General features: G+C 40.5%; 1 pseudogene across 1 annotated transcript; it reads left to right on the top strand.

The window, feature by feature from the left end:
- The first annotated feature begins 10,684 nt into the window (after positions 1-10,684).
- Positions 10,685-11,714, top strand: LOC110596301 (annotated as a pseudogene). Its single transcript, XR_002482381.1, has 3 exons — positions 10,685-10,769; positions 11,079-11,191; positions 11,498-11,714. The product of XR_002482381.1 is annotated as a 60S ribosomal protein L36a-like (transcript).
- The last annotated feature ends 1,188 nt before the right edge of the window (positions 11,715-12,902 follow it).

Consider the following 12,902-nt stretch of genomic DNA (forward strand, 5'->3'; position numbering starts at 1 on the left):
AAAAAAAAAAAAAAAAAAGATACTATATTGTCTGTTCAGTTAATACAACATGAGTGTGTGAACTTGTTTCTCACAGACATTAAAAAGTCCACATGAATCTCTTATTTCCTATACTCTCACCTTGCCTGTTCCCTAGTCTCCACTAATGTCTTCTTCCTTCACTATTCTCCTCTACATTTTTCCTGGCCTTGAACTCAAGCATGGCAGACAGCAAATCCTAGACACTCACAAATTTATAGCGGCTGGTGGCAAAGGGGAGGAGGCTACAGTAACTGCCACACTGGATTCTCTTGTGAGAGAAGAAAGAAAGTATCTTGTATGCCTCTTATGTTTAAAATAGCAATATGGTAGAGTTTCTGCATGACCTAGAGAGCCAGAGGTAGCAAATTATAGACAAAAGAATTCGACCAAATGTCATAAGAGGGAATGTTTGGAAGCAGCTGTCGTCTAACCACTCTAGCGTTTACTTCTAGTGGGCAGAGTAATTTTTTTAAACATGGAAAAATGTTTTTTGTTTGTTTGTTTTTTGAGTTGAAGTCTCACTCTGTCACCTAGACTGGAGTGCAGTGGCCGCTCCCGGCCACCGCAGCCTCGACCTGCTGGGCTCCGGCGATCCTTCCGCTCAACCTTCCAAGTAGCTGGAACTACAGGCGCACGCTACCACGCCCAGGTAAATTTTGATTTATTGTGGAGATGAGGTCTCGCCAAGTTGCCCGGGTGGGTCTCGAACCTGGGGGCTCAGGCAATCCACTCACCTCAGCCTCCCAAAGCGCGGGGTTACAGGCTGAGCCACCGAGCCCGGTTGGAAAAATGTTTTTAATAAAAGAATGGAAAGAAGACTCCTGCTCTGGAAGTTGACAGGAAGTAACACTCATTATTATAAGAAGACAAGATTAAGGCATTGTTTAGATAGCTGGGAAACAATGCCTAAAACCAGGGTGAGGAAAGGAGGGCAGAAAAGAGATGCGAGTCCAATCTGGCCCAGTCCAAGGAAGGTAGGATTCCAGGAGAAGAAACTAAAACAGAAAAACCTTGGACCACGCTTCATTTCCTAAAAGGTGCACTCAATGAACTTCACCCTGTTCTTCAGTTACAAAAGAAACTCTTTAATCCCTTCCTTTGGTCCTTAAAAGCTGCAGTAAACTCACTTATCACATCCACTGAAATAGTTTCGGAGTAACTGTAATTGCCTAACCTAAATGTTCCTTTTTGTCTTCCTCAAGGTTATTAACTGGATACATAACATATATGTATAAATGTGAATTATTTAATGTGAAATGTAAAATAAAAATATAAATGACTATCAGTTATAATAACGAACATCTATTAGAAACATTGACATTGATCTCCTAACATAAGAGCCTGGGGAAAACCATGATACTATCACATGTGGCTTGCAGGATTTCATCTCCCCAGAACTCAGTCACTTGGGTGCTGTTATAGTTTTCCTAAAACTCCTTCCAACCAATCCTGTCATTTTATTGGGAATCTAACCTCACTATTGGCAATCTCATGGTCTTCAATTGCCTTCTTTTTGACATCATCCTCCCACCAAACTTACCACCATCTGGTAGAATCTTGGGGTTACCACAGAATTGTCTGTAAATACATTTGGATCATCACAAGTTACCAGTGACCAGTGTGACCAGTGACTTTCATGCTGGGCACGTGCTCTTTGGCTTCAGCCACTCAGACAACCTCTAGTACCTACTCCTCATCCCTTGTATCTACAATTGATGTTTCCTCTTCTCTGACCATGTCAGGTAAGGAAATAAACTTTTTAAAGTTTTTCATTAGATTTTTTTCCCTGAAATTCAGTAGTAGAGAAAAAAGAGCTAGGAATAATGAGGGTAAGTACTGAACTAGGAATTTTAAAGCCTAATTTCAGTTTTGACTTTGACATTTACTTGCTGTGTAACTTTGGGTAAATCATTTACATAACTTTGTGAGACAAACTCTGTTTCCTCTTCTGTTACACTGAGATAATAGTTGGCTATTCCCTCAAGTTTCTTGCTTTTCTAACCTTGAGTCTTAAAGGACATACATATAGAAAATGAAATCAGGGACATTTAAAGAGTGTTTGTTTCAACAGAAACAGAAAAAAAAAAACACGGTGGTATAGAAAATTAGCAATATGCACAAGATGTTTCATCAGTTATAGTATTTCTCCACTAATATTTCAACTCTAGTATTTTCAATGTAATGATGTTCAGAAGGTAATAGTCACAATGTTTAGGAGCATTCTATTTAAACTACATAAAAAGAGAAATTAGGGAGAGAGAATAGAGAGTACTGGATTATAAGGTGATTGATATTCAGGGGTAAGGAATTTGGAACTGTTTGACTAAACACTGGCCAACAGGAACTGAGATGGGGGAGAAAATGCAAAATGAGGGAAAAAAGAATATAAGAATCAAGAGTTTGAGGTGTTTAAAGAAAAAAAAAAGAGGCAACCCCTTTTGGGTCCCCTCCCACTGTAGGAGCTTTTCTATACTCCCAATAAATCCTGCTTTCAAAAAACAAAAAAAAGCAAAGAAAAAAAAAGAGGTCATTTGGGATGGAATATTGAAGAAAACCTAAGATTTTAAGTTAAAGCAGAAACAGCACAGAGTTGAAACATAATCAGATACGGGCATAATAAAGTTGGTTCTAGCAGATGTTTAGATTAATGGGCTATGAAGGAAACTTAGGCTAGAATGGAATATCATTAGGAAATGTAGCTTACCAGAAAACTCGCATCCAGTTGTTTGATTTTTTTCTATTGCTTCTTTGAACACAGATGACACTTGACAGGTGTTTTTTTTTTTAATTTTATTTATTTATTTATTTATTTATTTATTTATTTATTTATTTATTTAGAGTTGGAGTCTCACTCTGTCACCCAGACTGGAGTGCAGTGGCCACTCCCGGCCACCGCAGCCTCGACCTGCTTCCGCCTCAGCCTTCCAAGTAGCCGGAATTACAGGCATGCGCTGCCACGCCCGGCCGATTTTTTGATTTATTGTAGAGATGAGGTCTCGCTGCCCAGGCGGGTCTCAAACCCACGAGCTCAGGCAATTCACTCACCTCAGCCTCCCAAAGGCACGGGATTACAGGCTGAGCCACCGAGCCAGGCTTTTTTTTTTTTTAAAGATAAAATGCTTCAAAAATTTGCATGTCATCCTTGAGCAGAAGCTCTGCTAATCCTTTCTGTTTTGTCCCAATTTTAGTAGATGTCCTGCCAAAGCAAGACAACACTTGACAGTTTTGAATATACATATTTTAGAAATATGTTTTAGAAACAATGCTTTTTCTAAACAAGAAACTAATAAAAGTAGTCATGTAGGGGGCTGGAGAATACTAAAGTTGCAGTGTTCTATTTCCTTTAATTTTTAAACTATATGGTTGTTTCACCTATTACAAATAAATTACGGTTTTTAAAAAAATGATTGTCTCCTGACACACATTAGAAGAACAAATTCTTCACAAAAGTAGGTTTCGCATAAAGGTTGCTTTTCATGCTCACAATTATTTTCTTCCCTGAAAAAGTAATAGTAATTAACAATGAACTGGTTTTGGACCTATAATTTTTAAAAAGATCTAACAAGAATAAAAAGTCACGTCTCTAGAAATTCCACATGCATCTAAAACAATGTTCTGGAGTTCTTTGGGTTTTCCCACATTACAAATTGTGTTTAAATTGGGTTAAAACAGTGATGGTTGTTTTTTAAATGGGGAATGACATGAAGTCTCTACCTTCTGGATCCTGGGAATCTCAAAAAGCGCCAAAGACTCCAAACCATCCCCAGCTCTCAAACCATGGCTGATACCCCAAATAGGGTAAAGGTCCTGAGAAAATGCAAGTCAAAGCCCAGAAACCAGATGGCAGCGCTAAAAAAGAGTGTCCATCTCTGTCTGAGTATGATCTACTACCATCTGGGAGGGTCAAGTTGGTATCTTTGCCCTTTTCAACCCTGGAGAGACCTCAAGCTCAACTTGATGGCCATAAACTCTAGCCACACATAAGCCTACTGTACCTCATTCTGCCAGGCCTGGCTCCACTAACTCAGCTCAATCTACTGCAGTCAATTCATCCTGACCAGTTCCTACCAACACAGCTCTGAAGGGTCCTGCCAGACTAGCTCAGCCAACTTTGACCCATGCAACCCGATTCAACTTGACAGATTCTTCCCAGTCTACTATTCCTCAGTCTTCTGCTTCTAGGCCTGCACCCTACAAAACATCACCTTGCACTTCTCTCCACGATAAGCCTGTTTCCACTGCTGAGACCAAGCTCCAGTCACCACCCAAGCCTCCAAACCAATATCTGCTCCAAGACTTCAGCCTCCAACCAATTTTATGGAGGAAGCACAATGTTCTTGTACCAGTAGTGTCAACACCCACCACAGAAGAGCAGAGGCCAGAATATAAGGCCATGAAGAGGCAAGCTCAACAAGAGTGTGAGAATGCTACCAAATACACCTCTATAAAGAACATGCAGTTTTTCCTTGAGAGAAAAAAAGATATGGAAATTACTCAATACTATGGCTACACAATAAAAGAGCTGCGGAGATTGTTGGTATTACTTTGGGTATCAACTGGCTTTCCACCTATGCATAGACAGCTACAAATGTCTCTATTTATTCTGATATATTTTAAAATTTAATAGAACCAAATAAAAATGCAATAGAATTAATCAGTATATGACTAATAAAAAGATATTTGGAGTTTTGAGATTCTGTTAACTGTGGTTTTTCTTTGGTAAAGGTAGGGATCAAAGGCAGCATTAGAAAGAAGGAACTGAAAGTGAAATTTGAAAATAGGAAAGAAAAAATGATAATTAATGAAAAAGGAAGAAACCTCATCCAAGCCTAGAATGGCCAGAGCAGAGAGATTTCATGGGTTTTGAGAAGAGGCAGGAATGGGGATAATGGCAGAAGTCAGATGCAGAGTCTGAGGCTAGGGCTGGAAGAATAACATCTGGATAGAGTTGAAGACGGCAGAGTTGAGTCTGGATTGAGCATAAGAATTGCACAAAATTCCTCATGGAGGATGGTTTTATGTTTCATGGCCTACCAGGTTCATATTTTAAAAAATAAGATTCAGGACACATCTCCAATAGGTTTGAGCTACCTTATATGTTTATGATTATAGCTGGAAAGGTGAATACAAAACATACGGGAACCCACTGGGGGAGTGATCCTTGGGCAGCTGATAACCTGAGGTTTTGACAGTTAAACTGCCACAGTATGAGGCCCACCCAGACCAGCAGTTGGAAAATAAATCACCGTTTACTCAACAACAATGACAAGGTCAGCGAGAAGCACCACTTGAGTTTCATGAACAACACACAAAGCCAGTATCACTGTACCACTTTACTATTGAGGTTCGGCAATGGCTGGGGTCACACCCGATGTGAAGGGGCAAGGCCTACGGGGGCACCCCTAAAATTCTCAGTGTTTTCAAGCCCAGGAGTGGCAAACCTGGCTTTTTGAGCACAGCATCCGGGTGTTACCAGCACACAAGAGCAAACTTCTGGAAAGGCCTCAGTATTAAGTTTAGGGACTCCCATGACGTCCTTCTCCACAACCCCAGCACAGTCAGCCTTCTTGCACTGTCATCATCAACCAAGGCTCATGAGAAAAATTGGCTTGGAGCATTCATTTCATAGGATGAGAGAGGTGGACCTACATGCTCATCGGGTCACCACCAAAGTCGCAGGAGAAAGGTGCCCAACAGCACAGAGGTATTTCTAGGGGGGCCTCGAGGCATAGCAAGAGGGAGAGAGAGTTGAAGGTAGTTAGAAGAGGGCAGGAAAGTAATAGAGGGGGACAAGGGAAAGATAAGGTGGAACATCATCACTCTTGGTAATTTACTTTTTTAAAATTATTTTTAAGATATAATTTACATAACAAAATTGGCTGGGCTCAGTGGTTCAGTCTGTAAGCCTCACTTAGGTAGGCTGAGGTGAGTGGATTGCCTGTGCCCCTGGGTTCGAGACCAGCCCACACAACTTGGCGAGACCTCATCACTACTACAAATAAAAAATTAGCCAGGTGTGGTAATGTGCACCTGTAGTTCTGGCTATTTGGAAGGCTGAGGCAGAAGGATTGCCAGAGCCCAGCAGGTTGACGCTGGGGTGGCCATGAGTTTGCTACTGCACACCAGTCTGGGTGACAGAGTGAGACTACAACTCAAAAAAAATTACATAACAAAATTAACTTTAAATAAGTACAATTAAGTGGCAGCTGAAACATTCATGAATTGGCATAATCTTCACAACTATCAGATCCATAACATTTGTATCATCCCCAAAGGAAACCCCTGGACCTGTTACCAGTCCGTCTGTCCCTATTCCTTCCTCACTCTGGCTCCAGGCGTCCATCAGTTGTTATGGATTTGCCTGGTCTGGACATTTCATACAAATGGAATCATGGTATGTGACCTTTGGCATCTGACTTCTTTCACTTAGCATAACAGTTTAAAGGTGTATCTACATTCTAGTGTGTGTCAGTAATTCATTTTTTTCATGACAGTACAGAATTCTATTGCATTACTATACCACATTTGCTTATGCATTCATCATTTGCTAGACATTTGGGTTGTTTCCACTAATAATTTACACTTATTGAGATTCTATTATGTGCTAGGCATCACCTGGCTAAGTTCATCCCATTTCACAAATAAGGAGGTAGAGTGTATTGAGAGCTAACAAGTAGGGGAGCTGGGATGAAAGCCAGTCATTTGGTTCTCAGAGGTAATAGATTCACATGAAAGAACATTAGAAAGATACAAAGGATGAATTCAAAGTCACTCACTTACCCTCTCCTTTAGAAACATCTACTTTTGCCACTTTTAGAATTCATCTAGAGAAATTATCTATTTATATCCCAACATGATTGTAGCATGAGTTATTGAATAATCTGTCCCACTGATCTGAAATGTCCCTTTGATAGTGTACTGAATTCATATATGTATTTTCATTGCTTTTTTTCTAATCGTCCTGACTTTTTTGCCTTTTATATTTACCATTTCTTTAGAATCCTTTTTATCGTCTTTTGATTTTTAAAAATTTCTTGTTTTTTAAGACCATATCAATTTTGTTCATTCACTCTTCTGTTCTTTTTAAACTTTTTGTTGTTGTTTTTGTTTGTTTGAGTTGGGATTTCACTCCTTTGCTTTTGCTGGAATGCAATGTCATGATCACCACAGCCTCCAACTCCTGGGCTAAAGCAATCCTCATGCCTCACCTTCCTGAGTAACTGGGACTATAGGAACACATCACCACACAAGACTTTTTTGTTTGTTTTTGAGATGAGATCTCACTATGTTGTCTAGGCTTGTCTCCCACTCCTGTGCTCAAGGGATTCTCTTGCCTCAACTTCTCAAAATGCTGGAATTACAGGTGGTAGTCACCACATCTGGCCTATTTTTTTAAACTAGAGTATTCAAAAATATGGTAGTTTGCCCTTGAGATTTCCTGCCTCTGCTCCCCTCCTTGACTTTTATCCTTTGTGCTTATTTTGCAAATTATTGATGGTGATGACGCTCTACCCCATCTTTCCCTTGCCCTCCTCCATTCCTCTCCTGCCTTCTTCTCACTGTTTTGGAAAGAAGCTTTGCATCTGCAAATTCGAGAGTGTTGAGGGTCTAGACTGCAAAACCCCTGGCGGTTTCAGTTGCTGTTCTCAAACGTCATCCATGCTTTCCAATGAGCACCTTCTGGCACTCTGAATGCCTCCTGTTTGCCACTCCCTCTTGTGCAAATGGTCATACCAAGCAGGTCTAGTGCTGACTGGTTTGCCCCATCCTATGGGTTGGCATTCAGAGGGAGAACTTTGTCCTCTTGTTTGATGGTAAATGCTACACAGGTTTTGGTTTGTTTAATCTATTTCCATGAGAGGATTTGGGAAGATTCAGAAACTACAATGCTGTCTCCATCTTTCTGAAGTCCCACACAATCTTTGAACATAATTATTTTAAATAGAGGGGACTACAGTCTTTAGTTTCCTGTGGCAGAGTTCCATTTGTTCCAAACTGGTTAAGACTCTGAGTCAGACAAGGCTTTCAGACAGTCCCTTCTGTCTACCATGGCACTTCATGCCTGTACTTGCTCTGTCCTTGCCTTGAGTGAGAGTTAAAACAGTCTACGTTTGGAAGATGTTTGGCCATATGAGAGGTGGAGTATTTCTGTTGGGCAAGTAAAACATCCAGAGACAGGCCCAGGTCAGGAAAGTTTTTTCCCCCCTCCTCTTTGTATCTACTTTTCTAAACATGAACAAAACTGAATCTCCAATCTGACCTCCTCTCACTGCCACATGCACACAAAACTGGTCCTTACACAGTTTTCTTATCTCAGTTAATGGCAATACAATGTTTCCGGTTGCTCAGGCCTGAAACCTTTGAATTCATTTGACTCTTGTCTTCTCCTACCAAATACAGACCCAGAACATCAAAAATTCCATCTGCCCTAGCTACAGATTGCATCTAGAACTGGTCTACTTCTAACTGTATGCTACCATTTTCACTTTAGTTCAAGCCTTCATCATTTCCTGCCTGAATTATTGAAATATCCCTCTCACAATGCAGTGGTTCCCAAACTTTACTGACTCATCAAGTCCTTGTAATCTCACTGGTAGGCCAAAAGAAATACTTAACATTCCCATACATTTAGTAGTTAGGAGCTATTTAATAAGTATTTATGCCTGTGGTATGCCAAATAAAGTCCAAAGAGATAAAATCATCAACTCTGCCATATTTGGAAAAAGAGTTTTTGGATGTGACTAATGATCTTGAGATGAGGAGATTATCCTGCATGATTAGGGGGAGCCCTAACTGCAACCACTTGTGTCCTTATAAAATGAAGGCAAATGGAAAGTTAATACAGACAGAGGAAGAGAAAGACAATGAGACCACTGAGGCAAAGATTGAAGTGATACAGTCACCAGCTAAAGAATGCTGGCATCCACCAGAGACTGGAAGAGGCAAGAAACAAAGTCTCCCCCAAGAGCCTCCAAAAGGAATACAACCCTCTCAACACCTTAATTTTGCTCCTTTGTTTTTGTGATGCTGACTTCACATTCCTGGGCTCCAGAACTGTAAGGATAAATTTTTACTTTTTTCAGCCACCAAGATTATGGTGATTTGTTACAGCAGCCACTGAAAACTAAGTAGACTATTTAAAACAACAAAGTAGCTATTCAAACAATAATACCTATTAGTTAAAAGAAAATTCACTTTCACTCTTAACCACAATACTTGCTAATGGGCTATGTGTGCCTTTTAGGCACTGTATGTCTCAAACCTTGGAATCAAATTAGACACTGCCAGCCTCATTTACTGTTCCACATTGATTTTCAAGAGGTACTTTGTATTTTTTATTCATAGCTACTATCAAAAACCCAGCTTCACAGAGATATGGTATAATTGAAAGGAATGTAGCATGACCTGATGTTAAAACTGTGAGCTACCTACTGAGAAGAAGCTTGCACCCTACAGTTGTCAAGTATTGCTATGAATCCTTCACAAATTTAAAATATTCAGCTACACCCAGTTGAATCTGCTGTGGTGTCCTATGATAACCTTGGCACATCATTTGAACTGCAGCCCTAATTGGTTTTTCTGCTCTCACATTTGCCCCCTCAAATCTGCCAACATAGCAGTCATAATGACGCTTTCCAAAATAAATGTCAGATCCTGTCTCTCTTCTGCTAAAAGCTTCCATGGCTTCTCATTTCTCTCAGAGCCAAGGCCAAGTTTTTACAATGGCTTATAATGCCCTTCCTGTGTCAGAGGACAGCAAATATTTTGTGTAAAAAAACAAAGAAACAGTAAATATGTTAGTCTTTGTGGGCTAGATCGTCTCTGTCTCAACTACTCCATTCTGCAATTGCAGCAAGAAGGCAGCCACAGTAAACAGATGGGCATGGCTAGGTTCCAAGAAAACTTTATTCACAAAAGCAGCCATGCTGGTTTGCTGATGCTTCCTCTAATGACCTGTGTACTGCTGTGCTCCCTCTCATTCACCCCATTCCAGTCAAACTAAGCCCCCTTGCTTTCCCTTGAATACTGCAAGTTCCTGACTCAGGGCCTTTTCACTTGCTGTTCTCTGTCTGGAATCCTCTTCCCACTTTCTTCAAGTCTTTTCTCCAATCTTAACTTTCCAGTGAGGGTCTCCCTGACCACACTACTTGAAATTGCAATTCCCTCACTATTCTTCCTTCTACCTTTCCTCACTCTGATTCCCTTTACCAGGATCTACTTGTCTCTTAATACTGTGAACTTTCTAATATGGTATGTAATTTACTTCTTTATCATAATAAATGCTGAATTGTATATATCACTCCCTCACTCATCACTAAACTGTAAGATCATGGAAAATTTTTAGCTGGTTTGTTTACTGACACGTATCAAATGCCTTTAAAAGTGTCTGGTGTGTACCATAGCAGGTAATCAATCAATATTTGTCAAGTAGCTGACTAAATGATTGTTTTATAAGGAGAATAAATATACTGATATTCAGTTCCTCATTAAAAGTGATAGTGCCTGGTCATAAGCCAAAATTAAAAAAAAAATATACAAACAATATGAAATGATAAGATCAAGATGTTCCATTTTGGCTTCCTGTGTAGTGTGAGCGGCGTGAGGTGAGGGTTTCGGACACTGAATTTTCCGTGATCATCGTATACACAGCTCTACTGCAGAGATGGTCAATGTACCTAAAACCCGAAGAACTTTCTGTAAGAAGTGTGGCAAGCACTAGCCTCACAAAGTGACACAGTATAAGAAAGGCAAGGATGCCGGGCTCGGTGGCTCAGTCTGTAATCCCGCGCCTTTGGGAGGCTGAGGTGAGTAGATTGCCTGAGCCCGAGGTTTCGAGACCCGCCTGGGCAGTGAGACCTCATCTCTACAATAAATCAAAAAATCAGCTGGGCGTGGTAGCATATGCCTGTAATTCCGGCACTTGGAAGGCTGAGGTGGAAGGATCGCCGGAGCCCAGCAGGTTGAGGCTGCGGTGGTTAAGAGCGGCCACTGCACTCCAGTCTGGGCGACCGAGTGAGACTCCAACTCAAAAAAAAAAAAAAAAAAAAAAAAGAAAGGCAAGGATTCTCTGTATGCCCAGGGAAAGAGATTCTATGATCGGAAGCAGAGTGGCTATGGTGGGCAGACAAAGCCAATTTTCTGGAAGAAGGCCAAGACTACAAAGAAGATTGTACAGCCAGGCTCGGTGGCTCAGCCTATAATCCTGCGCCTTTGGGAGGCTGAGGTGAGTGGATTGCCTGAGCCCGCGGGTTCAAGACCCGCCTGGGCAGTGAGACCTCATCTCTACAATAAATCAAAAAATCAGCCGGGCATGGTAGCACATGCCTGTAATTCCGGCTACTTGGAACGCTGAGGCGAAAGGATCACCAGAGCCCAACAGGGCGAGGCTGCAGTGGCCGGTAGCGGCCACTGCACTCCAGTCTGGGCGATAGAGTGAGACTCCAACTCAAAAAAATAAATAAATAAATAAAAGAAGATTGTATTAAGGCTGGAATGTGTTGAGCCTAACTGCAGATACAAGAGGATGCTGGTCATTAAGAGATGCAAGCATTTTGAACAGGGAGGAGATAAGAAGAGAAAGGGCCAAGTGATCCAGTTCTGAGCTTTGGGATTTTTTTTTTTTTTGAGATGGGGATGTTAAAGCTGTAGAAAAATTACTTGCAGGAAAATAAATACAGTGATATTTTCACTCAGACCTTTTATGTTTGACCTATAGATTACATGTTTAATGTGGTTCTAGATTTAGAAAAATAATAAATTCTTTGGAAGTGAAAAAAAAAGATGTTCCATCTCAACAGTCCTCAAATTTCTCATATAATTTAACTTTTTGAAACAGGAAATTTTGGAAATGAAACTTGAACCTGAAACAAAGGTTTTGAATTATTAGCAAAAAGTTATATAATTAACTGACAGGTAACAAAACAAAAATATGTTTGACAAAATGAATACCTCATATACACATTTAAACATAAATTTAAACAATACACTCACTTTAAATATCTTTCTTTCTCAGCATGCATAAGGACTCATTTCAAAGTGGTCATTTTTCTTTTTCTTCTTCTTCTTTTTTTTCGAGTTGGAGTCTCACTCTGTTGCCCAGGCTAGAGTGCAGTGGCACATTCACGGTCCCCCAACCTTTGACCTGCTAGACACCAGCGATCCTTCCGCCTCATCCTTCCAAGTAGAGGAACTATAGGCATGCGCTACCACACCCGGCTAATTTTTTGATTTATTGTAGAGAAGAGGGCTTGCCAAGTTATGCAGGCTGGTTTCAAACCTGCGGGCTCAGGCAATCCACTTGCCTTGGCTTCTCAAAGTGCTAGGATTACAGGCTGAGCTACCCAGCCCAGCCTAAAGTGATTATTTTTCTTGGTGACATCAGATACCAGTTTTTAAACAGACTATAGATGGCGCTCCAAGCCACAGCTTCATCTTCATGTTACTGTTTTTTACAGTAGTCTTCTTACCAAGGGACACTCTCTTCATCAGGTAATTTCAACTCCAAGTGAAAAGGAATGTAATTTGTGTGCATTCCTAATCACAAACTTAGATGATCCCAGGGCCTTTGTTACTTTTCTCTTTTTTTGAACCAGCTAATCCCACATCTTTTTCTTCCTAAGAATTTAGTTTTCAAATTTTATTTGTCACTTTATATCCCCGATGGGTTAGCAGCAAATTTTAACAATAGGAACAGTTTCTCTTTAGCACACAGTTCATTTCTGTTTTCAGCGCGCCTCAATCTTTAGTAACACTCAACATTGACTGTTCTGGGGTCTTGATGCTTAGAGCTCACCTGGACTCTTCTTGAGAATGTTGCTCAACTTTTAAAGATTTGTTTCCTTCTGATGGCTCTAAATCTTCATCCATGAAGTTCTTAATAC

Source organism: Carlito syrichta, unplaced genomic scaffold, assembly GCF_000164805.1.
Source record: "Carlito syrichta isolate Samal-C Ts95f unplaced genomic scaffold, Tarsius_syrichta-2.0.1 Scaffold308199, whole genome shotgun sequence".
NCBI lineage: Eukaryota > Metazoa > Chordata > Mammalia > Primates > Tarsiidae > Carlito > Carlito syrichta.